The following is an 11719-nucleotide window of genomic DNA, read 5'->3' on the forward strand; positions in this document are numbered from 1 at the left end:
CTACGAGCAAGATGTTCTAAATTTAATATTGATGCGTCACATCTTACCTCTAATAGTAGATGAGACCAACGCTGAGTGAATCGCGAGTGCTGTCTTGATGATTGTAGTCTGTGTGCGGGCCGGGCAGATCAGGAAGTGAAACGAAATGGTTTACGGCAGCCACTACGGCCATAAGCACAAAATTACAAAATTAAAACAAACTGTTAGAATATAACGAGACTAGAAAGCACCTTGAAGTAGCGAGGAAAGCCGCCCTTCTTGTTTTGGGTCTGTTGCTAAGCAGAGTGAAACTGTTTTCGGCAGCTGTAAACTGTTGCTAGGCAGAGCGAAACGGTTTACGGCCGTAGGAAAAAAGACCCAAAACAGCTTTCCTTGCTTCTTTCTGCTCTCGCGAACATCTGTCGTTATATTCTAACGGTTTGTTTTAAAGTAATTTTGTAATTTTGTGGTTATGGCCGAAGTGGCTGCCGTAAACGGTTTCATTTCACTTCCTGATCTGCGTGGCCCACACACAGACTATAATCAGCAAGACAGCACGAGCACTTGCCGATTCACTCGGCGTTGGTCTCGTCTACTATTAGAGGTAAGATGTGACGCATCGATATTAAATTTAGACTGTTTAATAACAATCGAAAATCTTGCTCGTAGTTACTTTAAATAGGGCAACAATGTAACAGTGTATGTGAAGGGCAATTAAGGCAACAGTTAAATAGGAGAGGTAATAAGGGCGGCTGTAGCTCAGGAGGTAGAGCGGGTTGTCCACTAATCGCTTTGGATGAAATAGGTCGGTGGTTCGATTCCTGCCTACTCCAGTCTGCATGTCAAAGTGTCCTTGGGCAAGATACTGAACCCCAAATTGATCCTGATGGTGTGCGAGCACCCTGCGTGGTAACCTGCCGCCATCGGTGTGTGAATGGGTGAATGTATCTACTGACTGTAAAGCGCTTTGGATAAAAGCGCTATATAAATGCAGAGTGCAGACCATTTACCATAAGGTAGAAGTGATAAAGTATTAAATAGATTGTTAAACAGATTGTTAAATTGATCCTGAAGTGTTGTCTTGAGACGACAAATGATAAAACCGAATAAAAACAAAACAAAATAAACAGTGGATATATTCCTAATGCTCACATCACTGGCAAGTGCTTTCAGATCTCAGGTGAATGCTACAGGTAACTAACAAGAATAGCCTATTCTTAGCTTTTCTTCCATCAGTTTAAAGTTACGCAAATATTCCGAGCTGAGCTTGTGAAGTTTATTTAGCCTATTGTCCATTCTGAAAGTGAGCTGGACCACCGCGTTTAATAATTATCTTTGTCATTGACAATAACGTTAGACCCGCTTGGTTTCAGAAAATACTTTTTAAGGTTTGATTCATGTCCCATCTCTTCTCTCGTCTCTGCATGTCGGTATGCAGGCGCGGTAGCCTGTCCACCTGTTGAGACTGAGAGCGCTGACCAAGGCACACTGCGCACATTCAATCAGAGCGCGTGCATCGTAATTGTAAATGTAACGGTTGTTTCGTTCATGGCATAAGGTAGGCTACATAACATAACACAATCATAAAAATATTCACTTAGCTCACGAGGTAGAGCGGGTCATCCACTAATCGCTTTGGATAAAAGAGGTCGCTGGTTCGATTCCCGCCTCCTCCAGTCTGCATGTCGAAGTGTCCTTGGGGAAGATACTGAACCCCAAATTGCTCCTGATGGTGTGCGAGCACCCTGCGTGGTAGCCTGCCGCCATCTGTGTATGAATGGGTGAATGTACCTACTGATTGTAAATCGCTTTGGATAAAAGCGCTATATAAATGCAGGCCATTTACCATTTAAAAGGAGATGGAGGTGGAAATTTAATTCCACACATCTTTAATAACCATTTTAAGCTCCCAACAGCTGCCATCTTGAAAATGACCCCTTTCCGGAATTTTCATTTTGGTAGACTTTTAGTATGTTATTTTAATGACATATAGTCGTTGCATCCAAATTGTTGCATAAAATCCACTTTTCTGTCTCTCAAAAACCGAAAAGCATTTATATGGAGCACCTCGAGCAACCCGGAAGTCGTTGTCCCGGGTTGCTTCAGATCAGAGAAGAAGAAGAAGCGGTGCGCCAGATAAATGCTTTTATCCAATAGGCTATATTACATCATCTCAGTCATCGAGGATGCACTGATGTGAAAATGTTGGGCGATAACGATAACTGACTAACATTGCTGTTATGGCCGATAACCGATATTTACTGATGTCGATATCTGTATTAACACATTGAGTGCCAGCGACGCCATATGGCGTCATTAGACATTTACCGTAGAGTGCCAGCGACGCCAAATGGCGTCAATAACTCGAAATTGTTTTTTTGACGGGGGGGTGTCCATCTCAGCTTCTTACATCGCCTCTTACAATATCAGAGCTATTGAATGTGTCTAACCTATTTTACAGAACCCTTAGGTGGCGACAGCGCTCTCCAGATGAGAGAACGTGGAGTAAAACACACAGAAGAAGTCGTTGGGGAAAAGGAAATCGCATCGCATCCGTCCGTATGCAGCTGCTTCATTGAAGCATAACGTTTAGCTGTGCCCCTGCAGCAGCCAATCTGCTATCACAATTGAGCACCTCTGTGTCCGCTGCAACAGCCTCCGTGTCCGCTGCAACACCCATTCGCATGATCAGCCGTGGATTTGTTATTATTCTCAACTGAAAGCATGGGAGCTGGTACACGCGGCTGTAAAAAAGCTGGATCTAGCGGACTTTCAGTGCTGAGCACACGCAGAGCAAACAGCAGAGCCGAGCAGAGCAGAGAGACACTCCTCCCACAACGGGGGGGGGGGGGGGGGGGGGAGGAGGGGGGGAGGTGGGGCACGCAGAGCAGCACACAACACAGACCCAGACAGCAGGACAGGGTTGGCAAACGCAAGCCAGAATATCCGATGCCCACCAGCAGCAAAAGATCAGCAAGAAGCTGCAACCAGCAGCGCACGCAGGGGCCAGCGCTGCTGCTTGCAGCTAAAAATATTATTCTTCCAAACAAAATTCCCTGGCCTTCAATGTTTTATTGAAGGAAATTATTTTTGAGGTGTGACTACATCAGAAAATTAGCTTCAGAGTCAGTGATGTGTTTGAAATGTTTAATTTCACAAAAGGGCCATTATCTCAGCTTCTGAAAAAAAACTGCTCTTTTTTGTTAAATCAAGCTATCTTCTCTGGCTGATAACTAAAGAACGGAAAATGGGATCAATAAACTTTTTTGCAGGTGATAGAAGAGAGTCTCATCGTTATTTGTGCGTGTTCAGTGTTTACATAGTAATTATTAAAGAAATTATATGACTGTTTTAAAATGCATTGCGGCCTATGTGGCACAGTACAGCACCTTTTGCCCAAGGGCCGTGGCACTCAAAGTGTTAAAAGAAGAGGATGTTTTACATCGGATAGCGTCTTCACTTCACGTGAAGACTCAGGTAGGAGCCGGCATTTAGACCTAGACGTGAAAATGTCACAGTGTAAAATGGGAAAATGCGTGACGTTCGCCGGGCGCTAATGCGCTCGTATGAGCCAGAAGCGCCCGGCTATAGCGGGGTAAGCCTATTATTAGTAAATTATTAGTACATATTATTATAAATTACATGTGATATGTTACTTTTGTAATGAGTTACCCACAACACTGCTCACCAAGAGGCTCCCATCATCCAACACTTTAGTCTCTCAACCAAATAGAATATCCAAATAAATTATCTTTATAGAGAACTAACTAGCGAAAATAATGGTAGAAAATGAATATAAGATACAATATGAACACGCATGGGCACACACGGCTATGTTTTAAAATGCGGGATCATCTCTACACCACCTAACCTCTTGAATGATGTCAGAAACAGCAGAGGCAGAGAGGACCACCATGCGAGAGGCGGAGAGGACTACCAAGACCTCGAGAGGCAGAGAGGACCACCAAGACCTCGAGAGGCAGAGAGGACCACCCTGCGAGAGGCGGAGAGGACCACCAAGACCTCGAGAGGCAGAGAGGACCACCAAGACCTCGACAACATTCATAACGTCACCAACCTGCTTTGTGTAGCCTCACTTCAGTGTTTAAAACAGCGTCCAGCAGCTTTTGTTGTCGGTCGATCTGTTGTTTTGAAAGAGCAGCTTCTTCCTCGTACTCTGCTATCGTTCTTTCAAACAGCCCACATATCTCTTCAGCAGCCGCAGTTAGCCGCTGCTTCACCACCGCTCTCAGCTTCTGGACTTTAGACATTATATGAGTCACAACACAACTCGATTGCAAGACAACCTGCTCGATAGCAGGCAGACAAAGCTAGCTACCGTTATGATGTTGCTAGCTCCGCTTAACTCAAAAAGCTTTGTAGGCTAATGTTAGAGTCTGAGGTAACGACTCCAGCCCCATTCAGATAGAGTTATCCATGCACACAGCCACACACAGTCTCCTGCTGCTTCATTAAACATGGAAACTACACTTTATAAACCAAAACAACTCAAAGTAGTCCTGCGATCACAAAGTTTACAGATACAGGCCGCCATATTGTGCGACAGCGACGTCACGCCTCTTCTTCTTCTTCTTCGTCTTCTTCTTCTTTGGAGTTCTTTCGGGTGCTGTAGCGCCATCCACTGATCTGGAGTGTGTACTAAAATCTATCCTCTGTATTTAACAAAATACATAAATTATTACGATCAAACCATAAACACCACAGTCATAATTAAATAATAAGGAACCAAATAACTAATACAGATGTTCTCAGATTCTATTCATTAATCTGGTTGACATTAAATACTCCAGAAGGAGTAGCCTACAACACATCCCTTTTTAAGAGTACTAATATTGTCAGTTGATATTGTGACTGCATTCTTTAAAACGTCTCAGTCTCTGAAACATACTTCTGGCAATATACAATAAACATGATCCACTGTTTCTTCCTCGCAATATTAACATTATTATGCTTTCCAATCAAAAAGAGGGAAGTGTTTAGAGCAGTATGGCTATTCCTTAATGTTATCATAACTCTTTCATCCTGCACTCCCAACAACTAAGGGTTTATTTTTTAAATATCTTCATTTACTTTCTTAGTTCCATCTATTCATCCTGCCACATCTTTTTGATTGATCCCTTAATCACCACTTAAGCTTTTAATTGGCTAAGATTTACATTCATAGGACTACGCCCACTATTCAAAGCCCTTTTTGCTGCTTTATCCGCCCTCTTATTCCCATCAATTCCAATATGGGCAGAGTCAGAGACCCACAATCTCATTTGAATGAATGAATGAATTTATTTGATGCCTTTTAAACACAGAAGGTATAGCCTACATTCATCAGCTCCAAGGAGGCTAAAACAAAGTAGCGGGTTGATGTTGAGCTACTGTAGCCTAGGCTACCTGTTGTTGTCTGGGCATGTGGGTGTGTCTGTGTGTTATGCTGTTCTGGCATATCTGTTGGGGATTTACAGGGGACTGTGATGGCCTTAATTTCACATGCAAACACAGATAGCTATATCATCAGAACCATGGCCTTAATTTCACATGCAAACACAGATAGCTATATCATCAGAACCATGGCCTTAATTTCACATGCAAACACAGATAGCTATATCATCAGAACCATGGCCTTAATTTCACATGCAAACACAGATAGCTATATCATCAGTAAATATCTTCCTACATGCAGGGATTACTGCTGCGGATGCTGTTCTACCTGTCTCTGGGTCTTTAGAACCATCTGTTTAAATCTGTAAGTAACTAACTGCATAACTTCCTTCTGATGTATGAATTGAAGGACTGTTCCTCTCTTACTGATTCATCTTTGGAGTGTTGTTGCATTACCGCCACCTACTGGATTGTAACAAATTCACTTTGCTAAACTTAGTGTCCACTATTGTGTCCCCATTCACCCATTCACGATATTGTCCATACTATACGATTAACCCAGTCTGAGTTGGTGCAAAGCCTTCATTCAGTGTTTTACTCAGATTCCCTCTTACATGCATACATATACATACATACATGCATATACATACATGCATAGCACATGCATACGCATACACACACACACAATTATAGCTGCCTCGCATGCTTGAAATGAGCATGCAATATTTCTAGTACGGTATATACGAGATATGTTCATTCTACACCAGTGGTTCCTAACTGTTTTTTGGCTTGTGACTCAGTCCTATTCCATGTGATTCCTGACTCTTTTAACCCTCTTTGACTCAAACACACACACACACACACGCACACGCACACGCACACGCACACACACACACACCCACACTCTCTCTCTCTCTCTCTCTCTCTCTCACACACACAAACACACACACACACACACACACACACATAGGCTGCCAGTGAACACAACACACAGCCACGTTGGTGTAAATGTTTACTTCTATACATTCATTGAAAGGAAATCCATGACATTAGAGTGGAGTGGAGATCTGATCCCTGGTCAGTGAAGCCCTGAAGACATGACATTAGTGGAGTGGAGATCTGATCCCTGGTCAGTGAAGACCTGGAGGCATTTTTTCCTTGTTTCAGATCCAGACTGAAACAAAGCAGAATGCTGTTGCAGATGCGATGGTTTGACGTCAAATATCTTTGATAGTAAACAAAATAAATTAGCAAAGTGTATAATTTTTTGCAGTGTAACAATAATGATAACAACAATAGCAATAATAATAATAATAATAATAATAATAATAATATACAATCTTCAAATAACTTATTTCCAGTAAAAACGTCTCCCCCAGAGTCTAGTGGTCAGACCAAGCAGCACTGGTTGAACTGAGTGAACTGCTGCTGCTCAACATCCACGCGTCTGGAACACATTCGTGTTACATTTCAACACAACATGACTTCATGTCATTGACAACACATAGAGATTAATACATATTAACGTATGGCCTGTTGAAAAGTAACACTAGTAGGTATTGTCTGTTAAAGGTGTATAAAGTCACTTACACATGCTTTTATTTTGAAAAGCTAGTGAAAGATCAACAGGTTCTCTCTCGCAACTGGTCAAATACTGACGTTTGGTCAGCACCCCTTGGCATCACTTTTTAACCCACTTGGTAGAGCACCTTTTTCTTGTCATTTTTTGATGCCATTAACGAGACCGTAGCCAACAACTTGTGTTAAAGCTAGAGAAATAGTTTGTTCGTGGTTAAATAAGAAAAACATGTGTTAAAAACTGTAATTTACAGTTGAAATGCACTTTGAAAATGCTGGGGATTGAACCCAGGTCAAAGTCAAACGTATACGTCCATCCGCTACCCCGACCACAATGCCCTTACTGACCACATTTTTGTGGGAATTCTATAGAAGTCTATTGGACTACCCTGCACGTTGTGGGAGTTCTATAGAAGTATATTGGACTACCCTGCATGTTGTAGGAGTTCTATAGAAGTCTATTGGACTACCCTGCATGTTGTGGGAGTTCTATAGAAGTCTATTGGACTACCCTGCATGTTGTGGGAGTTATATAGAAGTCTATTGGACTACCCTGCACGTTGTGGGAGTTGTCTATTGGACTACCCTGCATGTTGTAGGAGTTCTATAGAAGTCTATTGGACTACCCTGCATGTTGTGGGAGTTCTATAGAAATCTATTGGACTACCCTGCACATTGTGGGAGTTCTATAGAAGTCTATTGGACTACCCTGCACATTGTGGGAGTTCTAGAGAAGTCTATTGGACTACCCTGCACGTTGTGGGAGTTCTATAGAAGTCTATTGGACTACCCTGCACATTGTGGGAGTTCTATAGAAGTCTATTGGACTACCCTGCATGTTGTGGGAGTTCTATAGAAGTCTATTGGACTACCCTGCACGTTGTGGGAGTTCTATAGAAGTCTATTGGGCTACCCTGCACATTGTGGGAGTTCTATAGAAGTCTATTGGACTACCCTGCACATTGTGGGAGTTCTATAGAAGTCTATTGGACTACCCTGCACATTGTGGGAGTTCTATAGAAGTCTATTGGACTACCCTGCACGTTGTGGGAGTTCTATAGAAGTCTATTGGACTACCCTGCACGTTGTGGGAGTTCTATAGAAGTCTATTGGACTACCCTGCACGTTGTGGGAGTTCTATAGAAGTCTATTGGACTACCCTGCACGTTGTGGGAGTTCTATAGAAGTCTATTGGACTACCCTGCACATTGTGGAAGTTATATAGAAGTCTATTGGACTACCCTGCACATTGTGGGAGTTCTATAGAAGTCTATTGGACTACCCTGCATGTTGTGGGAGTTATATAGAAGTCTATTGGACTACCCTGCACATTGTGGGAGTTCTATAGAAGTCTATTGGACTACCCTGCATGTTGTCGGAGTTCTATAGAAGTCTATTGGACTACCCTGCACATTGTGGAAGTTCTATAGAAGTCTATTGGACTACCCTGCACATTGTGGGAGTTCTATAGAAGTCTATTGGACTACCCTGCACGTTGTGGGAGTTCTATAGAAGTCTATTGGACTACCCTGCACGTTGTGGGAGTTCTATAGAAGTCTATTGGACTACCCTGCACGTTGTGGGAGTTCTATAGAAGTCTATTGGACTACCCTGCACGTTGTGGGAGTTCTATAGAAGTCTATTGGACTACCCTGCACGTTGTGGGAGTTCTATAGAAGTCTATTGGACTACCCTGCATGTTGTGGGAGTTCTATAGAAGTCTATTGGACTACCCTGCACGTTGTGGGAGTTCTATAGAAGTCTATTGGACTACCCTGCACATTGTGGAAGTTCTATAGAAGTCTATTGGACTACCCTGCACATTGTGGGAGTTCTATAGAAGTCTATTGGACTACCCTGCACGTTGTGGGAGTTCTATAGAAGTCTATTGGACTACCCTGCACGTTGTGAGAGTTCTATAGAAGTCTATTGGACTACCCTGCATGTTGTGGGAGTTCTATAGAAGTCTATTGGACTACCCTGCATGTTGTGGGAGTTCTATAGAAGTCTATTGGACTACCCTGCACGTTGTGGGAGTTCTATAGAAGTCTATTGGACTACCCTGCACGTTGTGGGAGTTCTATAGAAGTCTATTGGACTACCCTGCACGTTGTGGGAGTTCTATAGAAGTCTATTGGACTACCCTGCACGTTGTGGGAGTTCTATAGAAGTATATTGGACTACCCTGCATGTTGTGGGAGTTCTATAGAAGTCTATTGGACTACCCTGCACGTTGTGGGAGTTCTATAGAAGTATATTGGACTACCCTGCACGTTGTGGGAGTTCTATAGAAATCTATTCGATGAAAAAGGGGTACCCAGCGTGTTAAAAAAAGAAACGCGAAGGGGTCCTGACCAAATGCGAGTATTTGGCGAGTTGGGAGGGAGAACAAGTTGTAAAGTTAACTACAGCCGTGCAACTTACTGTAAATATTAGAACTTATATTGTGATTTGTAAGACATATTCAAACAGAAAGGAGATATTTTACCAAAGTGAGACGTCTGCCTCGCTCTGACTGACTGTGGCTGGACTTGTTGAAACTCGGTCACTGACATTTTGATCTCCCAGACGGAAACCTTAGGGGATCCATTACCACGGCAGCCTTGTGTTGATTATTCATGTGTGAACTAAATGGAATGTCATCGCGACGCAAAGTCAAAGTTACAATGAAAGTGTATTCTGTGATGCCATGATCGACAAGCAGGCCTCTGTTAGGGTTGGCAGCTGTTTAAAGTCCCAATGAAACGGCATTCTGAGAGCATCTCTTAATGTGATGATTCCTCCCTGGAATCTTTCAAAAGTCTGAACCAATGGGAGATCAGTCAGGGAGAGAAAGGCAGTTTGATTGGATGGGAGGAGTGGACGAGTGGGAGTGATCAAAACTCTGTGATGTTTTATTGGTTTGAGTTTTGACGCCTCCTGGTACATGATGAAGATACTCTGTTTCCCAGGAAGGACAAGGAAGAGGATTTTGATATAAAAACACAAGAAAATAACTTCTTGTTATCTTTTTGGCATAACTGGTCAGACAGGTGTGTGGCGTGATGGACTCGGCTAACGAGGCGAAAAGTGATTTTTTTTTAATTGAAGCGGAAAAACACACCGGTGTGTTGAAGACCACACACACTTTATAACTCTGTGTGTGTGTGTGTGTGTGTGTGTGTGTGTGTGTGTGTGTGTGTGTGTGTGTGTGCAGCCCAGTATCACGCCAAACAATGTAATAGAGTGCCAAAGTCACGTCATCGTCCCCGCTCAGCATACGAACCAAGGGATTTCATCCGCCATTTATTTTCCCGTCGACATTTCGTGAAATGCTTATGCTTGAAGGCCCCCCCCCCCTTTGTGGGGATTTTTTTTAATCAGTTGTGCAATGGTCAAATTTGGTGAGTTGTCTCGATACAATTAACTTAAAATGACATATATGTATATGTAAGTAGTAGCTTAAACATTTTTTTTTTTTATTCCAGTGAATCATATGATAGGGTGTTAAATGTTGTATTTAAATTTTTAGTGATAAGCACTACAGGACCTCACAGGCTGTGCATAAAATCTAATCAAATGATTCATGTTTAATGAATGAATTGACAACAAAGCAGCTACATTAAGGTAGTCTACTTCTTGTTAAACATGACCAACACACTACACCAGTAAAAACCAGATACGAGGGATCAGCCGAGCAGCATTTTGGTAAACAAGCAGTGTCGCTGGGTGGAAACGGGTAACTTTATGATGGGACTTTATGGAGCCAGCCTTGAGTGTCTCACTCTCGTCGGCTGTGCTGTTTACTAAATTCACTTCATTTTAAAAACTGCGACAGTTCACACAACTTTAACACGACATGTATATATTATACATCAGACCCTTGAGCTACTTCTGCTCTCACTCAGAATGTCAAAATATAAGCGACGTCATGTATAGTTTTTGAGATATTAACGTTTGTTTGGCACAACTCATACTAATAACTGCCGCGGGGTTCTGCATTTCTGGGTGGCAAGTGACGTCACGCTGATTCATCCTATACTATAGGTTCAGCGTGACGTCACTTGCCACCCAGAAATGCTGAACCCCGCGGCAGTTAATAGTATGAGTTGTGCCAAACAAACGTTAATATCTCAAAAACTATACATCACATCGCTTATATTTTGACATTCTGAGTGAGAGCAGAATTAGCTCAAGAGTTTGATGTATAATATATGCATGTTGTGTTAAAGTTGTGTGAACTGTCGCAGTTTTTAAAATGTAAACAGAGTTAACTGGCTAGAGTCAGACACTCAAGCCTCGCTCCACTTGGGCTCCATAGGGTTAGTTTGCCGTTGCCACCCAGTGACGCGGTTTGTTTACCAAAATGCTGCTCGGCTGATCCCTCATATAGCCTAGGTAGGTGTGAGGAAGTGTAACCTCTGTAAAGTGGGATGTGTTACACACACTATAAGGAAGTGTAACCTCTGTAAAGTGGGGTGTGTTACACACACTATAGAACTTATTCCTGTCAGGGAATCCATTGTTGTTGGAGGGTTTGTTTATTGCCATGAACTGAGTTTAACTACATCATCCTAAATAACCGATTAGTGAACTCGCCATCTTCGGCTCCTCGGAATCCTCTCTGCTCCTCCCTACGGCTGTGCAATAGTCTCTGACACGGGATGACTGTCGCCATGACATTCATTCTGAAGGAATGGAAGTCCCCCTCTACATCTTCTTTTCAGCTGTGGTTGACGGACATGGTTTCATTTATACGGATGGAGAGACTCAGGTTCCTGAGGACCAA

Source organism: Poromitra crassiceps, assembly GCF_964638095.1.
Source record: "Poromitra crassiceps genome assembly, chromosome: 2".
NCBI classification, from domain to species: domain Eukaryota; kingdom Metazoa; phylum Chordata; class Actinopteri; order Beryciformes; family Melamphaidae; genus Poromitra; species Poromitra crassiceps.